General features: G+C 40.0%; 1 protein-coding gene across 12 annotated transcripts in view; it reads left to right on the top strand.

Moving 5' to 3' along the window:
- Positions 1–21,625, top strand: part of DLG2 (discs large MAGUK scaffold protein 2) — a 2,308,738-nt gene that overhangs the window by 1,604,777 nt on the left and 682,336 nt on the right. The gene's annotated exons all lie outside the window — the stretch shown is intronic.

Genomic DNA, 21,625 nt, shown 5'->3' with positions numbered 1-21,625 from the left:
ACACGGAGGAAGAAAGAGCACAGGGTCCCAACAAATAAGGAAACCAGTTTGTCTTAGATGAAGAACACCAGGTGAGGTTAGAAATAGAGCCAGATCCTGCTCAGGATACAATAGTAATGGCTTGAGCCAGGGCCCCTCTCTTTAAAGAACTAAAGGTTGGAACTTCCCTGGCAGTCCAGTGGTTAAGACTCTGTGCTTCCAATGCAGGGGTTTCAGGTTCAATTCCTGGTTGGGAAACTAAGATCCTACAGGCCACGTGGTCCAAAAATTTAAAAAAATAAAATCTAAAAATTATTTGTCAAAATGAGAGTCACCCACATGGGGCTCTTAGACAGTAATATAAAATTTTATCAGAAATCAAAACAGCAGCTAAAAGAATTATAGACTGAACAATTAGGAGAGATTTCGCCTGAGGAAAACATGCCCCAGTATTATTTTAGCATGTGTGTGCTGAGTTACATCCAACCCTTTGCGACCACATGGATGAGGACCACTAGGCTCCTCTTTCCATGGGGTTTTTCAGGCAAGAATACTAAAGTTGCCATTTCCTACTGCAGGGGATCTTCCCAACCGAGGGATTGTACCTGCATCTCCTGCTTTGCAGACGGATTCGATTCTTTACCGTTTAGCCATTGGGGAAGCTACTAGATTGTAAATCTCCTTAAGTCAAGCAGTTGTATATAGATGTAAGTTCAAAATACTTGCTGAATGAATGAGTGAATTTGTGCATGAATGGATGAGTAAATAAAATGAGAAGAGAGAGGAGGGTAAATCAATGAGTAGGGAGAGAAGGTAGTACAGACCAAGACCAATAGTTAAGAATAGTTTTAGCTTGCATATGTGTGTATGTGTTAAGTTGCTTCAATCATGTCCGACTCTTTGCAACCCTATGAACCATAGCCTGCCAGGCTCCTCTGTCCATGGGATTCTCCAGGCAAGAATAGTGGAGTGGGTTGCCATGCCCTCCCCCAGGGGATCTTCCCAACCCAGGGATCAAACCCCAGTTTCTTAATGTCTGCTGCATTGGCAGGCAAGTTCTTTACCACAAGCACCCCCTGGGAAGCCCTTGGGTTACATGGAACCACACTGAAAACTGTGACCTAAGTGGCAGATATGCAAGCTTCATAGCCCTTCCTCAGTGTGCTTTTTTATGAAGCATAAAGAGGCCAGCTTGCTGTTTTTTATAAAGCAGCCAAGGACACTTTTTTGCTATCCAGCTGTTCTGATGCAGTGATTATTTTTGACAGCTGCATCTTTGCAGCTTGTGGAGGAACATTACACTATTTTTCAGGTACATCTACATCTCCTATCAGCAAGAAAGGAAATGAGTGGCACTCCCACAGGATTCACATGTTTTTTGACAATAGGACTTTCAGGATGAATTGACAGAACTGATTTTGGGGTGAGGGGATATCCATGCTGCAGAGTGAGATATTAGAAATAGATGTGTAATTCTAAGAGTCATGGTGAGGATCAGTTCAGTTCAGTCACTCAGTCGTGTCCAACTCTTTGTGACCCCATGAACCGCAGCACGCCAGGCCTCCCTGTCCATCACCAACTCCTGGAGTTCACCCAAACTCATGTCCATTGAGTCAGTGATGTCATCCAACCATGTCATCCTCTGTCGTCCCCTTCTCCTGCTGCCCTCAATCTTTCCCAGCATCAGGGTCTTTTCCAGTGAGTCAGCTCTTTGCATCAGGTGGCCAAAGTATTGGAGTTTCAGCTTCAACATCAGTCCTTCCAATGAACACCTAGGACTGATCTCCTTTAGAATGGACTGGTTGGATCTCCTTGCAGTCCAAGAGATTCTCAAGAGTCTTCTCCAACACCACAGGTCAAAAGCATCAATTCTTCAGCGCTCAACTTTCTTTATAGTCCAACTCTTACATCCATACATGACGACTGGAAAAACCATAGCCTTGACTAGACAGACCTTTGTTGCTAAAGTAATGTCTCTGCTTTTCAAATGGTGCTGGGAAAACTGGTCAACCACTTGTAAAAGAATGAAACTAGAACACTTCCTAACACCACACACGAAAATAAACTCAAAATGGATTAAAGATCTAAATGTAAGACCAGAAACTATAAAACTCCTAGAGGAAAACATAGGCAAAACACTCTCCGACATAAATCACAGCAGGATCCTCCATGACTCACTTCCCAGAATATTGGAAATAAAAGCAAAAATAAACAAATGGGACCTAATTAAAATTAAAAGCTTTTGCACAACAAAGGAAACTATAAGCAAGGTGAAAAGACAGCCTTCAGAATGGGAGAAAATAATAGCAAACGAAGCAACAGACAAACAATTAATCTCAAAAATATACAAGCAACTCTTGCAGCTGAATTCCAGAAAAATAAACGACCCAATCAAAAAATGGGCCAAAGAACTAAACAGACATTTCTCCAAAGAAGACATACAGATGGCTAACAAACACATGAAAAGATGCTCAACATCACTCATTATTAGAGAAATGCAAATCAAAACCACAATGAGGTACCATCTCACGCTGGTCAGAATGGCTGCTATCCAAAAGTCTACAAGCAGTAAATGCTGGAGAGGGTGTGGAGAAAGGGGAACCCTCTTACACTGTTGATGTGAATGCAAACTAGTACAGCCACTATGGAGAACAGTGTGGAGATTCCTTAAAAAGCTGGGAATAGAACTGCCATATGACCCTGCAATCCCACCACTGGGCATACACACCGAGGAAACCAGAATTGAAAGAGACGCGTGTACCCCAATGTTCATCGCAGCACTGTTTACAATAGCCAGGACATGGAAGCAACCTAGATGTCCATCAGCAGACGAATGGTAAGGAAGCTGTGGTACATATACACAACGGAATATTACTCAGCCATTAAAAAAAAATACATTTGAATCGGTTCTATTGAGATGGATGAAACTGGAGCCCATAATACAGAGTGAAGTAAGCCAGAAAGAAAAACACCAATACAGTATACTAATGCATATATATGGAATTTGAAAAATGGTAATGATAACCCTATATGCGAGACAGAATAAGAGACACAGATGCATAGAACAGTCTTATGGACTCTGAGGGAGAAGGTGAGGGTGGGACGTTCTGGGAGAATAGCATTGAAACATGTACATTATCATATGTGAAACAGAACACCATTCCATGTTCGATACATGAGACAAATGCTCAGGGCTGGGGCAATGGGATGACCCAGAGGGATGGGATGGGGAGGGAGGTGGGAGGGGGGTCCAGGAAGGGGAACACATGTAAACCCATGGCTGATTCATGTCAATGTATGGCAAAAACTACTACAATATTGTAAAGTAATTAGCCCCCAACTAAAATAAATAAATTTATTAAAAAAAAAAAAATAAAGTAATGTCTCTGCTTTTCAGTATGCTATCTAGGTTGGCCATAACTTTCCTTCCAAGGAGTAAGCGTCTTTTAATTTCATGGCTGCAATCAACATCTGCAGTGATTTTGAAGCCCAGAATAATAAAGTCAGCCACTGTTTCCACTGTTTCCCCATCTATTTGCCACGAAGTGATGGGACCAGATGCATGTTCAGCTTTAAGCCAACTTTTTCACTCTCCTCTTTCACTTTCATCGAACAGCTCTTTAGTTCTTCACTTTCTGCCGTAAGGGTAGTGTCATCTGCATATCTCAGGTTATTGATATTTCTCCTGGCAATCTTGATTCCAGCTTGTGTTTCTTCCAGCCCAGTGTTTCTCGTGATGTACTCTGCATATAAATTAAATAAGCAGGGTGACAATATACAGCCTTGACATACTCCTTTTCCTATTTGGAACCAGTCTGTTGTTCCATGTCTGGTTCTAACATGGTGGGGATAGTTTTTTCTAATATTGGACCCTGGAGAAGCACCATGTTTTTGTTTCATTTATTTATTTTTAATTTAATTTTTATTTATTTTTTTAACACCAAAAAATATTTTGTATTGGGGTACAGCCTATTAACAGTGTTTTGATAGTTTCAGGTGAACAGCAAAGAGACTTAGCCAAACATATACATGTATCCATTCTCCCCCAAACCCCTCTCCCATCCAGTCTGGCACATAACATTGAGCAGAGTTCCATGTGCTATACAATGGGTGTTTTCTGGTTACCATTTTAAATACAGCAGTGTGTATATGACCTTCCCAAAGTCCCTAACTGTGTCTTCCCTGCAGCAGCCATAAGTTCATTTTCTAAATCTATGGGTCTTTTTCTGTTTTGTAATTAAGTTCATTTGTATCATTTCTTTTTAGATTCCACATATAAGGGATGTCATATGATATTACGAGAAGCTCTATTTTAAAAGTTTAGAAATAAAGTTGTTAGAGGAAACTTCATAAAAGTGGACCATAATCATTATTTTATACCGTTCTTTAGCTAGAAGTAGGGAAACTTTCACCTCCACCAAATTTCTGCCCTAAGCATCAGATAAAATGGACTTTATGTTATGTGATTATTCTACAAATTAGAAAGAAAAATGGCATCTCTGAGAGTGCCACCACTCTGCTCACACCTACAGAGATAAAAGGAAGTTCTTCTGTGTTGAAAGCATTATTCAGTAGTTGTAAAGAACATAATCATAATGGCCGCTAACATTTTTGAGCTTTTATCACATGTGGAGCATTTTGCTCATGTAGGTAGGATAGGTAGATAGGTTGGTAGGTGGGTGGATAGATGGATGGATACACAGACTGAAGGATAGATGGATAGATAATGTAAATAGAGATGTAGATACACACACACAATCTTTTATATACTTAAAATAGCCATATGAGGTAGTTACAGTTATTATGGCCATCACAATATGGACCTAGGAAATTAAGAATTAAATTTTTTAAGATCACTCATCTATCTTTGAATACATTCCAAAATCTGTATGTCACTTATATACTCTCTAAACTCTTGTTCATCAGTAGAATTCCCTACCTCATGAGATCTTGGCCTAAAAATTCCCAAATATAAAGTTTTACGCATGCTAATCAGAAATTCTGAACCCTGCAAAGTTTGCTATTTTTCTGCTGAGCCACAGTTGGTTTTATTATGAACTCAACCCACTGGTCTTTGTCCTGGCTTCCAGCGACCAGGGAGTGGGGATAGTATTTGCTAATATTGGACCCTGGAGAAGCTCCATTTTTTTGTTTCATTTATTTTTTTAATTTTATTTTTATATACTTTTTAACACCAAAAAAACGTTTTATATTGGGGTACAGCCAATTAACAATATTGTGATAGTTTCAGGTGAACAGCGAAGAGACTTAGCCATACATACACACGTATCCACTCTTCCCCAAACCCCTCTCCCATCCAGTGAGGCACATAACGTTGAGCAGTGGCCTATGACTGTGTGTGTGAATATTACCTGGTGAGGTTGTGCAGTGAATGACCTGAAAAACTCTGAACAGTGATCCTAACAAGAGCAATTCTCCAATCTGCATCACAGCCTTGTGCCTATGTGAGGACAGCTCTGGAGTGGGCCTCCAGTTCTTTGTGATAGAACCTTGCTACTACCACTGAGACTGTTTCCCACCTTACTCCTTTTTGCCATGAACTTGGATGGTTTGGGGGCATCTGAGTGCTCAAGAATAACAGCTGAAAGTCTGGCATCATGACATGAAGGATAGATTTAAGAATTCAGCATTTTATCTGGTTCAAAGCCTACATTTTACGGATGGGGAAACTAAGACTCAAACAAGTGATTTATCCTGAAGCATCAATCATTTGGGAGTCGGTTGTAACTAGACTCCAACTGTCTTGACTCAAGAAAATAACATTCTAAGGTAATGTTTAGTGTCAGTAACACCCAAGCCCATCTAAGAAGTCTTTTCTCAGTGTGGCAGGAACACTCTCTGAAGCTGGACCAGCAATGTGTGAACAGTACTTTCTATCTCACCATTAGTCTTTTTGAACAAGGTAGCAACACATAAAAATGAACTCTGAAAAGATGTAGGTTCTCATGCCTGTATATTAACATATTTGGTTTTGGAAAAATTAAACTTTTAGGTGCCGTTTTCTCATCTATAAAGTGATTACAATAATACCTATTCTGAAGATTCAGTAAGATAACCTAAGTCCCTAGCTATGCCAAGTAAATTTCAGCAATGTTTCCCCCTTTTCCTTACCAGCCCGCTCTTCTCAGTGGTCTTTCCCTGTTATTTTTTCCATTCCTCCTTCTTTTCCCCATGGTCTTCTGTTCTCTCTCCTCAAATACTTTCCACCTTTCTTTTAGTTCCCTTTCATCCTCTGTGGCCTTCCCTAAACTTCCTGTTACTATCTTTTCACATCCCTTTTTTTTCTTGATGATAACATTGAATTAAAACCCATTTCGATGTGGTACTTAAAGGGTTTCTATGTTTCTTTTCTCAAGTTTATGATACAATCAACTGAATCTGCTATGTTTCTCTTACTTAAAAACTAAGCTCACGAACTAAACATAGTTCTGTTTGTTTTTCAACCTGACGAATTATTTGGTCTATCCTGTGAGTTAAAGACTCATAAAAGTTTTCTAATGTATACTTCTCATTATAAATTTTATTTTGACAATTAAATAATACTGAAACTGAAAGAGTAGCTGAAGCCTAGAAGTGAGGTAAAGGGTCTGCTCTGAGGAGAGTAGCAACCTGGACTCTACACTAGTGGATAATAATTAGGTCAATAATCATAATAGCAAGGACAACACCGTACCTCAATGTGCAACAGCTTTTCTGGCACATTAACTCATTTAAAGCGCATAACTTGATGAGAGTAATATTATTACTCCCACATTTTAGATAAGAAAATCGAGGAACTGAGATAAGCGGTTAAGTACCTTAAGAAGATTGTACTGCTAGGACATGTTGGAGCCATATTTTGAACCTCGGCAGCCTGGGTCTAATGCCCATGTATTTATGTTCTAAGTTATCCTGCAGGGTGGGAGAAATGCTATTTCAAAGACACAGGTGCTAGGCAGCATTCTCAAAACGCCACTCCTCAGGATTCCACACCCTAATCCATACAACCTGTGACTATGATGAGCTCTCACTCCTGTGACTGGGTCACATTGTATGGCACAGTTGACATAGGATAGGGAGAGTATGCAGGTTAGCCTGATCTAATCACATGAGCCTTAAAAATGGAGAGCTTTCTCTGGCTAGTAGCAGAATAGGAAGCCGAAGAGATTCAGAGTCAGTGAAGTACTCAACATTGTTCCTGGTTTGAAGATGGCGGAGGCTGTATGAAAAAGGATGAGGATGGCCTCTAGGAGCAGAGAGAGGCCCCAGCTGATAGCCGGCAAGGAAGCAGGGACCTCATCCCCAACTGCAAGCAACTGAGTCTTACCACAACCACTTGAGTTGGAAGAAGACCCTGACCTCCAGATGAGAATGTAGCTCGGTTGACACCGGGATTTCAGCCTTGGAGGAACCTGAGCAGAGATTCCAGCCACACTGTGCCAGACTTCTGACATAAACAAACAGTGAGCTAACAAACAGGTCATGTTGCAAGTCATTAAACCTGTGGTAACTTTATAAGGAGGAGTGAAGCACTAACATCTACATTATTCTGGGAATTCTGAGTTCATTATGAAAAGCCTTCCTGTGTGTCCTCAATCACACCCAATATAAAATGAGTGTGCAGGTTTAAGATGCAGATGAGGTGAGAGGTGACTTTCTCCTTAGTTAGATCAGATTCCAAACTGAACTCAAGTCTCAGTGGTTGCCTCAGAGGAGAGATGTAGGAGAAAGAACATGCTATTTGGTGTAGCGGACCTGGTTTCAGGTTCTACTTTCTAGCTAAGTGACCTTGGCCCTCTTTTTAAGCTCTCTGTGCTCCAGGTCCCTCACTGATAAATTGGAGGTAGGAGCGTATATATAAGGAAGCTCTAGTAAAGATTAAATAAAATAGAGAGTGTGAAGAAGTTGTGTAAAATTCAAAGGCTCCCAACACCACGCAATCCACAGAACCAGTCATTTAACAGAAAACTGAATTTCAGCCACAAGGCTGTGACAACCAGGAAGGGACACTTAGGGAGAACAGAGTTCTAAAATGACCTTCAGTGGCCCACATCCCCTGAGTGTGGGACGGTATGTGAGTATGGTAGGATGTCACTCCTGTGATAATGTTTCTTTTTATGACAAAAGAGATTTCATAGATGTAATTAAGGTGCTTAATCAGTTGACTTCGAACTACTTAAAAGGGAGATTATCCCTTGTAAGGAGAAGGAAATGGCAACCCACTCCAGTATTCTTGCCTGGAAGATCCCACGGAGAGAGGAGCCTGACAGGCTACAGTTCATGGAGTCGCAAAGAGTCAGACATGACTGAGTGACTTCGCTTCTTCACTTCATCCCTTGTAAGCCTGATCTAATCCAAGGAGTACCTTAAAAGTACAGATTTATAACATTGTAAATCAACTATACTTCATTCAAAAAAAAGAAGAAGATTGAAAAGAGAAGAAAAGTACAGAGATTGGGATGCTGATGGGATGAGGCAAACTTCCATGTTGTGAGAGGACCTGTTGAGGGATCCATGCGGCAAGAAGCTGAAGGCACCCTTTATGAATGGTCCCCAGATAACAGCTAGCAAGATGGGAGATGTCAGTCAAACAGTTGAGTTCTGCTAATAACCACTTGAGCTTGGAAGAGAACCCCAAACTTCTGAAAGAAGGCAGTTTAGCTGACACCTTGATTGTAGCCTTGTGGGACCCAGAATAGAAGAGGCCACTAAACTGTGTCCAGATTTCTAATCCATGAAAACTCTGCGATAATAAATGCACATAGTGCTTTAAACTGAAGATGTTGTGATAACTTCTCATGAAGTAATAAAAAGTTAATATGAGCTCTATGGCATTCTGGACCCTGATATTGTGCTATAGACAGGCTTGTCTCTCCCAGCACAACCACACTCTGATCTTCAGAAATACTGATCAAGCTTCCTGGCTAGACTCAGGCCCTTCACACACGTGGAGGCAAAATGTGAAAAGCATTCAGAAACAAGGCGGTGGATCGAGGTCAGAAATAGGGAAGAAATGGTCCCTCAAGGAGAGGGACAGCAGAGACAGAGGTTAGCTGAATACCTTGTTAAGGTGATGGCTGGAGATTTGACCCTGGTGTGGGAGAGAGGGAGAGAGTCAGAAGCTCTAAGGAAAATGTGAGATGAGGGCTAAGTTAAAAGGCCAGCAAGACATCATGTGATGGTTTAAAGGAATTTATGTGGATAGTGATCTTTTTCCTGTGCAGTCTCTTTTTAAATATAATGTATTGTGTACATATTTTTATGGATATGATAATTGTCCTTGTGGAATATGTATAAAATGCAGAAGAGTAGACAAAAGCTACACAAAACACAACACTTTCATTTTTACACTAAATAATATCAACATCTTTGTTGATTTAAAAGTATTAATATTTTTGTACACTTATTTCTGGTATTTTTGCTATTCTATTTATCTTTAGTTTAGATCACACTATATATAATATTTAGCATTTGTTTAACTTTGTATAACTTTATTACATAAACTTTTCCTTATATCATTTTAAGAAAAAAACCTTTACACATATTTTAATTTCTGTTTAATAATATGTTTACTATATACATTGTTACGAGTTTTAAGTTGTTTTCAGTTTCTTAGCATTTTAAATAACTGGCAGTCTTTTGGAAGACATTATGATTCTGTTTTCCATAAATTCTTTAGGATATATTTCTAGCAGTAGAATTTCTGCATCAAAAGGTATGCATATTTCAAAGAATTTTGATATGTATTGCTAAATTTCCTTCCAGAAAGATTCTAGTTCCACCAACAGTCTTAGAGAGGGCCTATTTTACAATATGTCATTAGCATTTCATGTGCTTGAACATATATAATTTGGGGCTATTGGTCAAGGCAAACAGTGGTACCTTTCCTTGCTTTGCTTTGAATTTATATGATTAATAGAAAAATTGAACTTTAAAAAAATGTAACAGTCATTTATTTTTTTTATTCTAGAAGTAGTTATTAAAATTTAATAACATTGCTTATCTTTAATGTAAGAACATTAGGTTTTCTTGAAAACAAAACAGATATATTTCCATGCTTTGAAGGATGATTTTTGTTTCAACTTTTGTATCTGAATCATAAAAATGCCCTCTGTGTGACTTCAAGTCCCAGGATTGCAGAGGGCCAATATTGATCTGACATCCTGGGGAAGAGCTATCACATGACAGTCTCTACTTGATGATGCAGCAATGACATTCTACACAGCAGTGCATTTATGAAAGCCATTCACAGCACAAAAGCAGCATGCAGTAGCAGGCAGAAGAGATGGCTACTTGTCAATTTCCTGACAAGTGACACAGTTTAATCTCTTAGCCCCCAGCATAATCATTTCTACTCCCAGACAAGATGGAGAAAAAATTTTTTTTTCCTTAAGTTCATTGCTTCATTTGTTCCTTCTGTGTCTGTTTACAGGTAGGGTTGGCTTTGTCCTCATAAAAGCAAAGAGAACACAACCCCTGTGTTCTAAAGTGCATTGTCCTTTGGTTAACATTTGGCAATTCATTGTTTTGTTTTCTCATTAATTTATACTCATTAACTCACTAGTAATTTTTAAATAATAACATGAAGAGGAAAAGAGAGGCAAAGGGGAAGAAAAGGGAGAGATAAAGGAAAAGGAAAAAGAAGAAACATTAGTGATCATCAAAGATGAAAACATCACATAACTTGGAAATGGAGAGCACAAACCGAAATTTAAATTTTTTTCTGTCCCAGTGAGAAGCACTAAGCAGAGCAAAGGGAGTAATTTTCAAGCATCACAGTCTGAAACTTACTCCCAAGACTCACTTTCAGACTGTTTAAGGAAATAATAGATTACCAGTAAGTGAAACAGCCTAAGAGATTGCAAACTCCACAGAGAACTTCTTCCCATTGAACTTGCATTAGTTTGGATGATGGCAAACAAAACCCTTGAGTTACCAAGTCCAACAAGTCAGCTTCCATCAAAGGTGTAATTCTCGCACCAAATAATTGTGATAATGCCTAATGCTAAATATTCCATTCAACGACAGAGACTCTCAGGGTTTTCAAAGCCACCTGGACTTCTCATTTGTTATTGTTTTGAGGCAAAAGCAGCATATAAGCCCAACTGTTGCCGTTAATGAGAAGATCTTCATGAGAAGCGTGATTTCATTACCCAGGGCAAATTACAATTGGATCTAATTAGACTCATTCTTATCCTTCCATCTCTTTCCACAGAAGGAAAAGGAGTAAGATAGCATAGTCCTCTGTCCTTTGATTTCCTCTATCAATATTGTGATATTGTGTGTGTAGTCTTAGTCACTCAGTCACGTCCAACTCTCTGCAATCTCATGGACTGTAGCCCGCCAAGCTCCTCTATCCATAGGGATTCTCCAGACAAGAATCCCGGAGTGGGTTGCCATGCCCTCCTCCAGGGGATCTTCCCAACCCAGGAATCGAACCCAGGTCTCCCCGTATTGCAGGTGGATTCTTTACCATCTGAGCACCAGGGAAGCCCTCTATCAATATTACCAGCCCTAAATATGTTGATAACATGCTTAGACAAGAAAAAATCAATTAGCAAGTAGTTCTGTAGTGCCTGATAATGACAAGTCCTTAACAGTTTAGAACTGTTATTGTTGTTCAGTCACTAAGTTGTGTCTGACCATGTGACCCCAAGGAATGCAGCATTCCAGACTCTCCTGTCCTTCACTATGTCCTGGAGTTTGTTCAGCTTCATGTCCATTCAATTGATAATGACATTTAACAATCTCATCTGCCGCTCTCTTTTTCTTTTGCTTTCATTCTTTGCCGTGGCTGCAGTCACAATCAGCAGTGATTTTGGAGCCCAAGAAAATAAATCTGCCAATGCTTCTACTGTTTCCCCTCCTATTTGCCATGCAGTGATGGGACTAGGGGCTTCCCTGATAGCTCAGTTGGTAAAGAATCCACCTGCAATGCAGGAGACCCCTGTTCGATTCCTGGGTCAGATGGGACTAGATGCCATGATCTTTAGTTTTTTGAATGTTGGGTTTCAAGCCAGCTTTTTCACTCTCCTCTTTTACCCTCTTCAAGAATTTCTTTAGTTCCTCTTCACTTTCTGTCATTAGAGAGTATCATCTGCATATCTAAGGTTGTTGATATTTATCCTGGCAATCTTGGTTCCAGCGTGTGATTCATCCAGCCTGGCATTTCACTTGATGGTGACTGCAGCCATGAAATTAAAAGACACTTGCTCCTTGGAAGAAAAATTATGACCAACCTAGACAGCATATTAAAAAGCAGAGATAATACTTTGCCAACAAAGGTACATCTAGTCAAAGCTATGGTTTTTCCAGTAGTCATGTATGGATGTGAGAGTGGGACTATAAAGAAAGCTGAGCGCCGAAGAATTGATACTTTTGAACTGTGGTGTTGGAGAAGACTCTTGAGAGTCCCTTGGACAGCAAGGAGATCCATTCAGTCCATCCTAAAGGAAATTAGTCCTGAATATTCATTGGAAGGACTGATGCTAAAGCTGAAATTCCAATACTTTGGCCACGTGATGCAAAGAACCAACTCATTTGAAAAGACCCTGATGCTGGAAAAGATTGAAGGTGGGAGGAGAAGGGGATGACAGAGGATGAGATGGTTGGATGGCATCATCAACTCAATGGACATGAGTTTGGGTAAACTCCGGGAGTTGGTGATGGACAGGGAGGCCTGGTGTGCTGCAGTCCATGGAATCACAAAGAGTTGGACATGACTGAGCAACTGAACTGAACTGTGAACAGAATGGGAAAAAATATTTGCAATAAACTAGCGGATAGTGGACTTGTATCCAGAATATATAAAGAACTTTTAAAGCTCAACAACAAAACGACAAGTAACCTAGTTAGAAAATTGGCAAAGGATTTGGAGTAATTTCCTACTTCTGCCATCAAAACTATGGTGGCTTAAAATAGCACACATTTATTATCTCATAGTTCTGGAGGTCGGAAATCCAACAGCAGACTCACTGAAATGAACTCAAGCTGTTGACTGGGCAGCTCCAGAGAAGTTATGAAACAATCCATTTCCTTTCCTTTTCCCACCTTCTTAGGGCCACCTGAATTTCTTGGCTCATAACTGTTTCTTCCATCTTCAAAGATCATCAGTCCAACCTTTGCTTCTGTCATATCTCTTCTCTGACTATGACTCTATTGTGTCTTTTGTTAAGGATTCCTGTGATTACTTTTAACTTGCCTAGATAATATAGGATAATTTTCCTATCTCAAAATTCTTATTTTAACTGTGTCTGTAAGGTGGAGCTGATGGTAAAGAACTTGCCTGCCAATGCCAGAGACAGAAGAGACTCGGGTTTGACTCCTGAGTTGGGAAGATTCCCTGGAGGAAGGGATGGCAACCCACTCCAGTATTCTTGCCTGGAAAATTCCATGGACAGAGCAGCCTGGCAGACTATGGTCCACAGGGTTGCAGAGTCAAACACGACTGAAGCAAGTTAGCATGCATGCACATAAAGTCTCTTCGGCCCATGCTGTAATATATTCATAGGTCAGAGATGAGGACTTGTACTTTTTGAAAGACCATTATTCCGCCTACCACAGATTCCTTGAAGGAAGATTTAAAATGACCAATAACACATAAAAAGACTTTCAACATAATCCCGATGTCCATCAACAGATGAATGGATAAAATATGATATATTCTTACAGTGGAATATTATTCAACCATGAAAACAGATGAAGTTCTAATGCATGCTACATCAGTAAGCCCTGAAACAATATCCTAAATCAAAGAAGCCAGATACAAAAGGCTACATATTGTACAATTTTATTTCTACGAAGTGACCAGAATAGGGAAACCCATATAGATAAAAGCATGTTAATGGTTGTCAGGGACTGGTACTGAATATGGATTTCTTTTAGACATGATTAAAGTGTTATAAAATTCCCTCAAGCTAAAGATTGCACAGTCTGTGAACATACTAAAAAAGATCACTGACTTGTATACTTTAAAAGGGCAAATTTTAAAGTATGTGAATTTTATCTCAACACGTCTGTTATAAAAATATCCAATAATTCTTTGCTGGCATAAAATATTCATCCTTATTTATAAATCTGAGAATTTATTTCTAGTTTCAAAAAGCCCTTGACTTCTTCATATTGCTGTCAAGTTATAGATTTGTTTCATCTGAACTTCCATCATTTAGAAAAGTTCTTAAATCTGTTTGCCAAGTAGAGAATACTTTTGATTTGGACTTCATGCCTATATGGCCTAATGAATCTTTAAAGCAGGCAAATATTAAATGATTTTCCCATTTCCTAGACAAACTAGCAGATAGTTTGACCTTGTGTCCTAACTGATAAGTATCCATAATTTACAAAAATGATCTTATATGTAAAGTCTATATTTTCAAAAGCCAAAGACGTATTAGTGAAGTGCATTAAAATTTAGGAGGATTAATTCAGACAGAGTTTTCAAATTCAGTTATCCAAATACACTTAAGGAAGAAAAGAATATACCAGTTTTTCAAAAGAGAACAATAAGATTATTGAAACATAGACGTGGTGGTTCATATCCCTTAAGGCTGATTCCATGAGGCTGTAAACATTTTGATTTAATTCTAGTCTGTGCTTTGTGTAGAGGGAGAGGTTTCTGACATTGTTTGTACATCTGGGCCCATACTTCCAGTTCAGACTGAAAGCTAACAAGATGCACGGCTCTAGTGATGGTAAGAGAGAGACCTGGGCATATCTGCTACTAACTAGCTCTGAGACCTTGAGAGGGTTCCACAGCCTTCTTAATCTTAGCATCTTTCTCCATAAAATGAGTATGGTAGAGGATCTTTGGGAATTTTCATTTTTAAAATCAAATTCTGTTCATTTATTTGACTTTTGATTGACAGTCTGAGACATTCAGAGTACTATTACCATGGCCAGGAAATCAATCTTTTGTTTTGATTAAATCTGTAACTGTGAGAAGATACAATCTTTATTACATTTCTGTAGCAAAGAACTCATCATGACTTAAATGCTGAGAAGTCATTTATTATTATTTATTTCTAACAGTCTCCCAGAAGGAATATTGTTATTCTAATATTCTAAAACTATATTTAATGTAATTTTTGCAAATAACTCCTTGGGATCTTTACCAAAAGCAAAATGGTTTCTGGGAAGGAGGGTGGTGGTGGTGGTTTAGTAGCTAAGGTGTGTCTGACTCTTACAACCCCATGGACTGTAGCCCGCCAGGCTCCTCTGTCCATGGGGATTCTCCAGGCAAGAATACTGGAGTGGGCTGCCATTTCCTTCTCCAGGGGATATTCCCGACCTAGGAATTGAATCTGGGTCTCCTGCATTGCAGGCAGATTCTTTACCGACTGAGCTGCAAGGGAAGCCCCAGGAAGAAGGGAAAGGCATTCAAATTTTCTCTGGTTTCTAATTCAATGATAACTCTAGTTATTTCCAGGAATGGCTTTTCTAAACAGTTAATAAATTATGTCATTATTTAGAAATTCCCAATAATGTGGTAAGCTTTGGGCAAGCATCAAATCGTTGCAAATTGGCTTAACAGATGCCAAAATCATACACATATTATATCTATATCTATATCTATCTATCTATCTATCTATCTATCTATCTATATATCAGAGCTACGTACTATTTTTTTCAAGTTCTATGCAACAGCTATGGCAACAGCAAAATGGAGACTTACATATCACCTCCCATACCCCAGGTGAGGTTTCTCTTCACACTGCCCAGTTCCAACCAGGCAATCTTTGCTTACATGCTGTCCCTCTACTCTCCCATATCCCCTTCCCACCCACCTCTGTACATTGTACTTTAGTTTCCTAAATGAAGCTGAGCTAGAAAACCAAGTTAAAACAGAATTACTGGACTTCCCTGGTGATACAGTAGATAAGAATCCACTTGCCATTGCAGGGGTGAAAGTGAAAGTCACTCAGTCATGCCCGACTCTTTGTGATCTCATGGTCTATACGGTCCATGGAATTCTCCAGGCCAGAATACTGGCGTGGGTAGCCTTTCCCTTCTCCAGGGGATCTTCCCAACCCAGGGATCAAACCTAGGTTTCGCATATTGCAGGTGGATTCCTTCCCAACTGAGCCACCAGGGAAGCCCAAGAATACTGGAGTGGGTAGCCTATCCCTTCTCCAGCGGATCTTCCTGACCTAGGAATCGAACCAGGGTCTCCTGCACTGCAGGCAGATTCTTTACCAACTGAGCTGTCAGGAAGCCCCCCAAAAAGGGGATGCTGGGGCTGCATGGGCCGGAAACGCGGGGGACACAGGTTTAATTCCTACTCCAAGCAGATCCCACATGCCTTGGAGCAACTGAAAACGCATGTGACACAACTTCCAAGCCCACACTTGAGAGCCCGCAAGCCACAACTACTGAGCCTGCATCCTGCAACTACTGAAGCCAGTGAAACTAGAGAGTGTGCTCTGCAGCAGGGAAAGCCACTGTCAGGAGAAGCCCGTGCCCCACGATAAAGAGTAGCCCCTGCACAGGGCAACTGGAGAAAGCCTGTGTGCAGCAGTGAAGACCCAATGCAGCAAAAAAAGTGATAAATGAATAAACAAACTATTAAAAAATAAAAATGAAAAGAACTTAAAATTGCTAGAGATCTGCACCAGAAATTTTAGCACAGGGAAAGCAGTCCCCAGTCTCCAGCTCCCAGTCCCTCTAACTCCCTTCCCTTCCAACTTCCTTCCCCCTCCAGGAGGGCCCCGTGGGAGCCTGCCTGTCACAGTACAACTGCACATCTGAGCTTCATCCACAGCCTCTGCGAATAGCTGTTCTTTGACCACTGTTGAGCCTCGGCCTACACCATCAACCCTTAGGAACTTGAATTTGAGAAAGAGGTCCACAGAACCACTAAAGTGGGCTGCAGTTGGAGAATTCCAAAAGATTTCTTTGTGGGGGAGGGAAAGTAAACTTTAGCTGGTTGCCTCCTCTTGCACTGTAGATCCCTATGAAGTGATCATTAGTGATCATCAATCCCTAAAAGGTTAATTGGCAGATACAATAAGGGAAATTATGTTCATCGAGCTTTAAGGCCTAGTAAAAATAAAATGAATAGGATATGTATGTAATTGGTAGAGTTCTTGGCTTTTAGGATTTCTCATGTTAAGTTTTGTTGCCTTCATCCCAGTTTATAGAGAGTAAGTCTTCCTTTGTCTTAGCGATAACTCCTTTATTTGCTTTAGGTGACTGTTGTTTTCTTGACCGCTTTATCTGAAGAGAGGGAACATGGGAATCTCTATGCCCCCTTAATATTCCACCATTCTGTGTGTCTGAAATCTCATTTTTATTTATTCTTTATTATATTTCCTGTGACATCCCTGCCCCTTATTAGCCCTGTCCCTTACTCTAAGTATTGTCCCTTACTTAGAACTAATATGAGCTGCCATCTGTTAAGCTTATTTCCATGAGCTTATGGAGGCTCAAAGAGGTTAAGTTATAAGTGGCTGAGCCAAAATTCTAATCTAGTTTGTTTGATTCCAAAAGCTATGTTCTTCCCACCATAGCGCATGACTGCAATTAACTGAAGATGAAAAATTGAATATGTATTTAAGAATCTATAAACACAGATCCTTGCCAACATCCCATGTCAGAGTGTTAAAAACACAGACATACCTAAGTGACCTCCAAATTATTTTGGCTTTTCAGGAAATGATTAATTAGCATTAATTGGAGGTCTAGGAAAGATTATAAAATTAAATAATATTGGTTTGAAGATAATGTAGTTCTGATTAGAAACTAATGCAGTTTGTTGCAGAAAATATGGGAAATACAGATATATATAAAGTAAATTAGGATTGCTTGCAATCTTATCAATATAAGGATGTATTTATTATGTTCCTTCATATTCAGTGCATGTTTTTACATAGTTGAACTTTTCATCCTTCCTTTTTCATTTATTATTACAGTCGTAGGCATTTTCTTACATTAAAAATGTACTTTGTAAACAGTTTAAATAGGGGCATAATTTCATGTTATATAACATTATTTAACTTTGACTCTACTTTGGATATTTAAGTTTATTACACTGCATTGAATATCTTTGTAGAAAGAGTCTAAAAATTTGATAGCTATTAGGCAGGTAAAGAACCTGCCTGCCAATGCAGGAGACGCAGGTTCAATCGCTGGATCAGGAAGATCCCCTAGAGGAGGGCATGGTAGCCCACTCTGGTATTCTTGCCTGGAGAATCCCAAAGACAGAGGGGCCTGGCAGGCTGTAGCCTAAAGTGTTGCAGAGTCAGACATGACTGAAGTGACTTACAGAGAAAACAAGGTTAACTTAGGCCCAGATCAGTTGTTGCACATTTCTTGATTTAAAGTGCTTGAAAATGAGCTCCAGTGCTCCTTTTTGCATACTTTTTATTTTTATTTTTTGTAAGTTATAGATCAAAAGTTTTCTTTTACATTACTGTAGACTGAATTAACAACAGTTTTTAACCAGGCATCCAGAGAGGTGTTAACATTCAGTATCAGTATTGCTCGGACACTCTGAACAAAGATAATTTACAACTCAGCCTCAGGCAAGTTACCTAGAATTTGACTGTAATGACCCAGGTGTTATTTGAATTCAACCCAAATCATTTCTATTAATTGTTATGCAGTTTTCCCTGGTATTTAGAATACAAACATCAGGACCATAATTTAAATCTACCTTATGCTGCTGCTCATTAAAACGTTTGTCTTAGTTCCCTTCTACTCCTACCCTCCATTAACTCCTTTAACTATTAACAGTCTAATTTTGTAGTAAATTACCAAAGAGAAAAACAGACCATTAAGGAGAGAGAAAGCAATGCTTCCTTTTGGAAAACAATGAATTAAAGAATGAATCAGTAGCTACTTTCTTTGTTCATGTCTGTATTAAAGCATGAGTAAACTCTTTGATATTCATTATCCCAGGACTTCCCTGGTGGTCCAGTGGTTAAAACTCCATGCTTCTTGTGTAGGGGGCCATGGATTTGATCCCTGGTTGGGGAATTAAGATGCCATATGCTATCCAGTACAACCAAAAAATAGGAGAAAACCCACGCCCGCTGCTTTAGAAGCACAGAGTTTTAACTCATCTGCCCTGCATTTCTCCTCCTCCGACATTCAGACTGGGGCTTTAAACATGCAAATCTGAGTTAGAAAACAGAAAGAGCAGAGCTACTTTTGTATGCGTGCGGGGAGTGAGAGGAGTTTCAGCATTTTCAGTGCAGTGGGGGAAAATAGCTCAGATGGGCTGAGGTTACCTTCATACCTACTTCTGTGGCAAGTCACTGAAGTTGGGAAAATAAGTGAAGCGACACACAAGAAGTAAAGCAAGTATTTATTAAACTGACACTGAGTCTTCCATTATTCTCCCCGACTTTTGTTAACCCATTATTTCTGTATTTACTGAGTGTTCTGTTATGGATCAGACACTTGGAGCTGGGAATAGAGTGGAAAACAAACAAACAAACAAATACAAAAACAGATGTGTGCCCTGGTCAAGTGTCCAATCCAGGTAGCAATAAACATAAATTTAGGGCTGAATGAAAGGAAAGTACGGAAGCCGTGAAAAGCTGTAATAGCATGGCCTGATCTCATCTGGGGGACCCAATGGAAGTCTTGGAGGGAGGAGATATTTAAGTGAGATATAGCGAGTAAGCATTAGCCCAGGTATAAAGGGCTGGAGGAATCTTCAGGCAGAGAATACTTGTGTAAAGGTATGAGGAGAAATAAGGACGCGAGGTCCCTGGAACTAGAGCTGGTGAGAGAGGGATGACAGGGCTAGAATGAGATTGCAGAGGTGGATGTGAGAAATCAGGCAGAGCCTTCAGTGTCACAGTGGGTAGTTTGTTCTTTATCCTTCTAAGAGCAGTGTGAAACTTTGGATTTTCAATGAGAAAACGGCTGAACTAAATTGTTATCTATAAAGATCACTCTGATGGTTGTGGAAGTCTGGCTTGGCTGACAAGATTCCATGCAGGGAGGGCAGCTTAAGAAGCTATTGCAGTAATTCAAGTGATAAATGACAGAAGTTTAGTTTAAGATGCTGACAAAAAGACTGAGAGAAGTGGATGCATTTTGAAATATACTTAAGGGGTAAGCTTGATAAGGTTTAATGATTCATTGGACTGGTGTGTGAGGAGTAGTATTCTTTCAAATAAAGCATCAGGGCCTTCTCTACCCTGGACCTCATATCAGATACAGTAAGTCCCCTATACACAAACCTTCAAGTTGCAAACTTCAAAGATGCAAATGTGCATCTGATCCCAACAAGGAGCCAGAACCTGTGCCATTAACATCAGGCATGAGAAATTGCCGCTCGCCCTGTCTCCTGTTCCCTGGTGGCTCAGTTGGTAAAGAATCTGCCTGCAATGCGGGAGACCTGGGTTCGACTCCTGGGTTGGGAAGATCCTCTGGAGAAGAGAACAGCTACCCACTCCAGTATTCTAGCCTGGAGAATTCTGTGGACAGAGGAGCCTGGCAGACTACAGTCCATGGGGTCACAAAGGGTTAGACACGACTGAGCGACTTTAACTTCATTTACTTCACTTCTCTGTGTCTCCTAGCTGACCATCCTTCAGCCCTCCCACCTCCTCTCCCTCATCCCTCAACAATCAGTAACTCTTCTTGCCCATTTACTCAGTACCAGCCCCTGTATTGGAGAAGAAAATGGCAACCCACTCCAGAATTCTTGCCTGGAGAACCCCATGGACAGAGGAGCCTGGTGTGCTACAGTCTATGGGGTCACAAAGAGTCGGACACGACTTAGTGACTGAGCAACAACAGCCCCTGTCTGCCAGCTGTTGTACTGTACTACTGTATCTTTCAAGGACTATGCTATAAGACTAAAAATGTTTTCTTTATTTTTTGTGTTTTTTTTAATGTGTCATTTGTGTGAAAAGTATTATAACCTATTACAGTACAGTATTATATAGCCGATTGTGTTAGGTCCCAAGACTAACTTGGTTGGACTTAACGTATTGGACTTATGAATGCACTCTCAGAATAGAACTTGTTTGTATGTAGGGAACTTAGAGTGTATTCAATATCATTGATTTCATAGAGTTCACCATCTAGAGGAATTACCTAAGGATGACTTTGAGCTGGGCTTCCCTGATGGCTCAGCAAGTAAAGAGTCTACCTGCAGTGCAGGCGACACATGAGGTACAGGTTGGATCCCTGCTGGGGCAGAAAGATCCCCTGGAGGAGGAAACGGCAACCCAATCTAATATTCTTGCCTGGGAAATCCTATGGATAGAGGAGCCTGGCAGACTACAGTCCAGAGGCTGGCAGAGTCAGGCACGACTGAATGTACATGCCTGACTTTGAACTACAGAGCAGAACAACCGGCAAAGACCTGTGGAGAGGCAGTTGGAAGTGAGTTCCATTTCAGACAATGTTAAGTTTAAGATACCTGTGAGGAATTCAAGTGGCAATATAAAATAGACAATTGAATATACAGATTTAGGGACTCTAGGAGATCTGGCTAAGGACATAACTGGGAATGTTTAAAGCCAAAGAAATGAAGAGGTTGCTTTGAAAAACATATAGAATAATAAGAGAAAAAGACCTAGGACTATCTTGAATTATTCTAAACTCTTTGGTGTAAGTTAGACCAGAGATTTTTAAACTGAGTAATGCATACCCCTAGGGGTACCTGAATAGATTTATGTGACTCAGT

This window comes from Giraffa tippelskirchi, chromosome 10 (assembly GCF_054371585.1).
Source record: "Giraffa tippelskirchi isolate mGirTip1 chromosome 10, T2T-mGirTip1v1.2.pri, whole genome shotgun sequence".
Classification (NCBI taxonomy): Eukaryota; Metazoa; Chordata; class Mammalia; order Artiodactyla; family Giraffidae; genus Giraffa; species Giraffa tippelskirchi.
This window is presented reverse-complemented; position numbering and strand designations above follow the sequence as displayed.